Below are 6,433 nucleotides of genomic sequence, written 5' to 3' on the forward strand. Positions count from 1 at the left end.
CCCCCCCCCCCCCCTCCAGCTTTAAATAGCTCCTTCAGCCAAGCGGGGAGATGCTGGCAGGCTCGCGCTGCCGTCGCAGCAAGGCAGGGGACACTGGGGACATCAAAAGTGGAGGGTCCCCGCCAGTGCTGGCACTGCAGGCAGGCAGCCCCAGCCAGGCGGAAGCACAGCAGTGCCGATGGCAACGGGGCCCCTTCCGGCAGGCAGCCCGGTCTGGCAACGTGCACCAGGGCACGGGGGTATCAGGAGGCGCAGATGGACATGGGTGGACAGACGGACAGGATGCGCCACTCACCACCCCAGAAGGGAGGGTCAGGTGGCACAAGGACCCCCAAGTGGGTGGCACAAGAGCTCTCCTGGGCACAGCACCTCAAGGACCATCGCAGAGAGCCAGCCAGAGGCGGGCTGCAGTGCCCCTGGGCAGCACACATTCCCTGGGGATCCCAGGGTACCCCCTCCACTGTGCCCAGAGTCACACCGTGCCCCACCCCGGGTCCGCTCCTCCTGCTGGGTGCTTCCCACCGGGGCCAGCACCCACCATCCTGCATCCTCACCCTGATGACTTTCAGAGTGACCTGTTCAGTGACCCCCCCACCCCCCATCACACATGCCCTGGGCTGCCCCTCCAGCTCTTCCTAGCAGGCTGGGGGCACTGTGGGAGGCTTGGACACCCACTGAGGCTGCAGGCAGAGGGGACATCCTGCTCCCCAGCATTGTACTCGCCCCTTGCACGAACACCCAGCAATGCTCTCAAATTGCCATGGGACCCAACACCCGCCCACGGCCACCAGCGCAGCAGAGAGCTGACCTGCAAAGGGACACATCCATCCCGTGGCCAGGTGGGATAGGCTCGGCTGGCCATGCTGAACCCAGACAGCACGGGGCAAATGGCAGTGGGATGCCCATGGGAGGAGGGAACGGCAACAGCCGGCTGGAATAGGAGTGTGAAGAAACGCCTCTTGCGTGCTCTGTCCGGAGCCAGCTAACGAGGCCATATTTGAAATGCTTCGCATACCTCCGGTCATCAGATTAGTGAGATGCAGAAGGTAAAGCAGAGGGCAAGAGGAGTGCTCCCCGAGCCAGCGATCCTCGGCCACTCACTCCCACGGGCTGCAGGAAATGGGGGAAAAGTCCCTGGCCAGCAGAGGGGCACAGGGACAAAGCACGGCCACGGGGACCCCGGGAGAAATGGGTGCCTGGGATCTACTTCCCTGCTGTGATCCCAGATGGCCACGGCACAGATGCAAGAGGGGAAGGTGGGGAAGGACAACCCAGCACGGCACTTGCAGCCCTGCATTCAGCCACCCTGGGCTGTCTGCAAGCCTGCTTCCACGTCCCGGCCACAAGCCACTCGCCCCCAGCCCTCACCTCTCCATGGCTCAGTCAAGACCTGGACCTGCTCAGAGACCTTTCTACGTATGAGTGGGCTTATAGGAAAGTCAGAAAGAGAGACTTTTTACCAGGGACTGTCCTGACAGGACAAAGGGCAATGGTTGTAAACTAAAAGAGGTCAGGGTTAGGTTGGACATAAGGAAGAAATGTTGTATGATGAGCGCGGTGAGACTCTGGCACAGGTTGCCCAGAGAAGCTGTGGATGTCCTCTCCCTGAAAGTGTTCAAGGCCCAATTGGACGGGGCTTTGAGCAACCTGGTCTAGTGAAAGATGTCCCTAGATCTTCTGGCAGAGGTTGGACTAGATGATCTTTGAAGTTCCCTTCCAACCCATTCATTCTGTGAGTCTGTAAAAGGAGACAAGACCCCACACAGCCTCCAAGTAACATCTGCAGGTACAGCTTGCTTGCCCTCCTTTTACCTGGACCCAAACCCGAAGACAGACTCCTGCAAAGCAGAGGGCAGAGCACTGGTCTGCAATCTCCCAAGGGTGTAGACCTCCCTCCATAAGGCTTTGCACCAGCATCAAAAGGTCTCAAGCCATCCCCAAGACATCAACACTCCTTGGGCACTAATGGTTCTCCCCAGCCACGCTCCAGCTGCAGGAGAGGCTGGAGAGCAGGAACCTGCCTCTGAGCAGCAAGTGGACACAGAGGAGAAGAACCTACAGGGCATGGAGGCAGCAGAGATGAGAGCACCTGGATCTCCAAAAGCTTGGGACCCTTCAGGTTCAGGAAGTTCAAGTGAGAGCCCCTCAGCCTTCAGGATGTTCAAGTGAGACTCAGGACTTGGATCTGGACCCCAAACTGCTTTTCTCAGCCAGTCTCTGGGGGAGACAAAGAGGCACAAAACCCACAAAGCAGGTCCCAGCAAAAAGAAGTGAGAACCAATGGCCCCAGGACACCTGGGGACACCAAAAGACCACTTGGGATCCAAGCAGATGGAGCTGTGTTGCTTGTCTGGGCACAGCCAAAGACTCTCATAAGGAAGATCAGGGGAGATGGATATTGCCTGGATACCCCTATGAAGAGCTGGAGAACAGGCATGAATTCAAGGCAGGTTTGCAAAGGCAAAAATAAAACATCCATCAAGCCAGAGCCACAGGTGATACCAGTGCTGTCTTCCAACAGCAGGCAACCACCAGCAAACCAAGCGATGACCAGAGACAGCAGCACCAGAGGACACCAGAAGTGAACATGCCCAATCGCATCATGCCAGAGCGCAAACCCAACCCTTGCTCAAGCCTGTGCCACACCCAGGAAGCTCAGCAAGTGCTGAGCAAACATATGCCAGGGTCAGTTGGAGTCTCATGGGCGGCAGCACTCACCCAAAAACCCACCGGAGTCACACAGAAGCACCTCGCAGTCCACGAGGCCAGGACAGCACTGTTCCCCAGTCCTGCCACCACCCACAGTCTGGTGCCACAAAGGCGACAATCAGACCCTTGGGATGAAGCTCATCGCAGAATTGACCCAGAAATGACAGGCTACCTCTCACGCCACGGCGCAGGTCCCATCCATCACCCACACCATGCCCCTGAAGAAGTGTATCACAGTGTTAACAAGGGGCAGAGACAGTGACATAAGCTCTTTTCTAGCTCCCACCTCTCCAGGCTGGGAGAGTGAAGACAGAAATGCACATCCTGCTTGTAAAATCAGAAAATGACATTTTCTTTCTTTGCCACCAGTTCCAGGGTCGAGGCCAACACGCACCTTCCCACGCCTGGGCCACCACGCTGTAAGCACCACTCCAGGGAGGTGACAGGTCCTCATCCTCCCAGCACAAAGAATGTCCAAGTTCAGGTGATGGAAGATGCTTTGGTACCAGCAATACCATTTGAGCACAAGGACACAGAACCAGACCCACAAATCCCAAGGCAAGGCTGACAGCCAAGCCTTCACAAGCTGGACGCAGCAGGGCTGTTGCTCAGGTCCCTTTTCCATGCTGTAACGATGGATGGGTGGAAACCAGAGTCACCAAGGCAGCCTCTCAAAACCTTCTGACCTCAAAAATCCTTTTATTCACATAATAACAGGCTGCCTCCCCTGTGTGGCAAGGACTGTCATCTCAGACTGTCAATAACCTCCACCTGCTTGCAAGCCATGGAGAAGGTGAGCCAGGATGAAACCACTCCAAAGACGTTATCAATGCACCCCCCTCCCCAGCCCCACAGCACCCCCAAAGGAGAGACTATTGGTCTGGGTGAGGACCTGCTCCATGACACATTCACACCACCAGTGCTGAGATGCTGATGGGACCCAAAAGCTTCTTTTGACACTGGTCTTCAGGCACCTGAGGGCCAGTGGCCGGGGTAAAAAGGGCCCTCTGGACTCTCCCAAAGGCAATAGGACCCACTGTTCACCCTCAGCCACTCACTAGGGTCACACTGTCCTGCTGCCCATCTCTCCCTGGAGATCTCCCAGGTCTCCAGCACTGCAGGTGTCCCCCAAGGGACATAGGACATGGCTAGGCATTGAAGGCTGCTCCTCACCCTCATGCCCTGGTGCTCACCCAGCGGGTTTCCCAGGATGGGGAGACACAGCCCAGCCTCCCCACCAGGACATGTCCCTCCGGTGAAGGCAAAGTCTGCTGCAGGCCTGATTCTGCCCTGCTCCCCATGGCAGAGCCGCTGCTGAGAAGGAGCAAACCCAGATGTTTCCTCCCACTGGCCTGGGCCTGAGATTCCCCAGACAGTTTCTCCTGGATATGGTTCTTCCTCCCACCACCCCTTTACTCCAACACCTCTTCCCTCCTGCCCCTCCTACGCCACTGCCCCCATTCATCAAATCACAGAAGTGTCTAGGTCAGAGGGACCTCCAAAGACCACCCAATCAACTCCCTGCCATGGGCAGGGACATATTACGCTAGCCCAGGTTGCACATTCAACCTGAACAATTCCAGTGACAGGGCATCCACAACTTCTCTGGGCAAGCTGTGCCAGCATCTCACCACCCTCATCATAAAATATCTCTTCCTTATGTCAAATCTAACCCTACCCACTTTCAGTTTAAAACCACTGCCCCTTTGCCCTGTCATGACAGCCCCTGGTAAAAAGTCTCTCTCCGTCTTTCTTAGAAGTCCCCATTATGTACCAAAATGCCCCAGTAAGGTCTCCCTGGAGCCTTCTCTCCTCCAGGCTGAACAACCCCATCTCCCTCAGCCTCTCCCCACAGCAGAGCTGTCCCAGCCCTCGGACCATTTTGGTGGCCTCCTCCAGACCCGCTCTCACAGGTCCATGTCTGTCTTGTGCTGGGGGCCCCAGAGCTGGACGCAGTGCTGCCGGGGGGTGTCAGGGGAGCAGAGCAGAGGGGGACGATTCCCTCCTCACCCTTTGGGCACACTGCTGGTGATGCAGCTCAGGAGACACTTGGCTTTCTGGGCTGCCACACTGCCGGCTCATGTCCCATCTGTCACTCACCAGTATACCCCAGCCCTCTGCAGGGCTGCTCCCATCCCATCCACCTTCAGGCTGTGCTGGGGACTGCCCCCACCCAGGTGCAGGACGTTGCACTTGGCATGGCTGAAACTCCCACCCTTCCTCTTGCTCCATCGGCTGCCTGGCAGGAAAATATCTGATCCCACTCACTGGCTACCGCCAGCGTCTCCATCCCTTCCCCAGCCACCACAGCCTGTCCCCATGTCCCCAACAGGATGAGGGGCCACCCTCTTCCCGGGATGGTGGTTCCCATCCTCCTCCTCAGCCTGGCTGAGCTTCAAGAGCCCTATTCATTGGGGGGACACCTGGCCAGGCAAGCTCCCCCAACCTCCATGCCTGGGTTCTTCGCAGAGGGGTGGCAGTGAGGGGTAGTGGGGACAGCTGGGGTAGAGGGTCCCTGCAAGACCCCCCATGCTCCCAGGAGTCAAAGTCGAGTCAGGGGAAAAGGAGGGGTAAAGAAAAAAAACCCAACCCTTTTGAGTGCAATATTTTAGTTGAGCAACAGAGCATGAGTAAAGGAGGGAGCTTTTCGTGGTCTGGTGAGTTTAAGCTATGAGCTGAAAGTTTAACTATTAATACACTTAATCAAGGGGTTGTTCCTACAGCCAGGGTTTGGGAAAATAAATGTGCCGGCGGGGTGAGGAGAGGCAGAAGAGCGGCAGTACCCACTTCTGCCACCCCATGGAATGTCCCTGCTGGGGGGGGAAGAGAGGTGGAGGGTCTGGGACCAGCCGGGGCCAGATCCAGCCTCGGCTGAGCGATGAACGGCCACAGCAGGAGGTGCTGGGGCAATGCTGGCTGCAAGGGCCGAGCACCCAGGGTCCGGCCCTCCTCCCAGCCCCCCAAGCAGGAGCTTTGGCAGAGGGGACAATTTTGAGGAGAGGACACTGCCCCCAAGTCCTGCAGCATCCCCAGGTCCTGGGCAAGCACCACATGCACTGCCGACACCTGCCTGTCCCCAGCCTGGAATGGCCCCGGTGACACCAGGAGGTGCCAGTGGGAAAGGGAGCCCCAGGGTGGAGGGTCCCCAAAACATCCAGCCCCGGTGCCCCCACAGGATCTCCTTGCCACCCGCCTTTGCTGAGGAGAAGAGGAGGGACAGGCTGAATTTTGGGGCACAGCGCCCAGAGCCCCTCTCCCCTGTCCGCCCACTTCATGCCACGGGCAGGAGGTGCAGGCAGGCGCCTGGCAGTGTGGCGGCGGCTGCCCGCATCTCTGCCACAAAAATCCATGTCAAGGACGACTCGGCCGCCTCCTGCCTTCTTCCCACCGAGATGGGGGGGTGGGGGCATGCGCGGCGCCCAGCACAAATCCACCCCTAAACCCCTGCCTACTCCCCCCTCTCCAGCAAACCCCCCTCCCTGCCCACGAGGCCACCAAATCCCCGGACAGCACCGGACGGCCGCAGCAGGGGGCCGGGACGAACTTCTGAGCGCCACCGGCGGGTCCTTTGTTACTTTGCTTTTGTTGTCACACGCCGGCGCGTCCCCGTCCCCATCATCCCGTCATAGTGTGTGTCCCCCCCCGCCACACACACACATACACACACCCCACACACACACCCCCAGCGCTGGCCCCAAGGTCAGGGCACAACATCTGCCAACTC

This window comes from Athene cunicularia (assembly GCF_003259725.1).
Source record: "Athene cunicularia isolate RWA chromosome 13 unlocalized genomic scaffold, athCun1 chr13_part1, whole genome shotgun sequence".
In the NCBI taxonomy this organism is placed as follows: Eukaryota; Metazoa; Chordata; class Aves; order Strigiformes; family Strigidae; genus Athene; species Athene cunicularia.